Source organism: Arachis ipaensis, chromosome B10, assembly GCF_000816755.2.
Source record: "Arachis ipaensis cultivar K30076 chromosome B10, Araip1.1, whole genome shotgun sequence".
NCBI lineage: Eukaryota > Viridiplantae > Streptophyta > Magnoliopsida > Fabales > Fabaceae > Arachis > Arachis ipaensis.
In genome coordinates, this window is record NC_029794.2 from 95,617,163 (window position 1) to 95,618,200 (window position 1,038).

General features: G+C 22.4%; 1 protein-coding gene across 1 annotated transcript in view; it reads left to right on the forward strand.

The window, feature by feature from the left end:
• Positions 1–1,038, forward strand: part of LOC107624445 (ABC transporter B family member 19-like) — a 10,884-nt gene that overhangs the window by 3,972 nt on the left and 5,874 nt on the right. The gene's annotated exons all lie outside the window — the stretch shown is intronic.

The following is a 1,038-nucleotide window of genomic DNA, read 5'->3' on the forward strand; positions in this document are numbered from 1 at the left end:
TTTACTGATTATTATTAAAAAATTGTCTTTATTAAATTTAGTATTTATTATTGTTATTTAAATTTTAAAGAAAATTTACCAAAAACTTTAAAGAGCATAGTCCTTATACACATTCACCCACATATACTCGAACAAAACTCAGTTAAGTTTTATAGATTCTGAATTTTTACTCGATCTTTAAATTGGTTCCTAAATTTTAATTGTCTCAATTTATATTCTAAATTTTTATTTCATGACTCACGTTAGTCCATCGAATATCATATATATCGTTAAAGTTTGAAAAGATTATTGGTCTCATTCATTAAGAAAACAAACAAACAAAACAAAGGAACGTTAAACTGCCTTTTGTCATTACGACCAGGTTACATATTTTAAGCTTAGTTTGATTCAATTATGATAATGTCTTATATTAATTGAATAGTTATCACTTTTAGAATGATTATTCAATAGTTTTACATATATATGAGCAATGAGAATTATCTAGTTCAATAAAAAAAAAGGAGAACAATTATATGGAGTATAATTTTTCAATATATAGGTTAGATTGAATAGTTTAACAAAATTTAAGTGGCTAAATTAAATCACTTGCAATGATAATATTTCAGTGATATTTGGATAAACCGTACTATATATGACACATGATATTATTATCTACGTCAATATAATACGTGTTACTTATTATTATATTATCACTTTTTTATTCGTCGTCAATTTTTAATATATGACATTGATTGTTTACATCAGTATGTCAAGTCAACAAGCCATTAACCAAAAATATTAAGCAAATTAAGTAACACATAAAGTGAAAATTTGAGATCTAATTTGAGGTAATTAAAAATGCAATAATGACCGATTTGAAACTTAAGCGAAAATTTAGGAACAAGGCTTAACAAAATTCATGCAATTTTAAAAGTACTTGTTATGAAAATAATAATTTTAAAAAAATATAAGATACCAATATATTATCTGTCAATTTATTATTAATAATAATTAATTATTATATTTTAATTATAATAAATATTAACATGTATAAGGAGA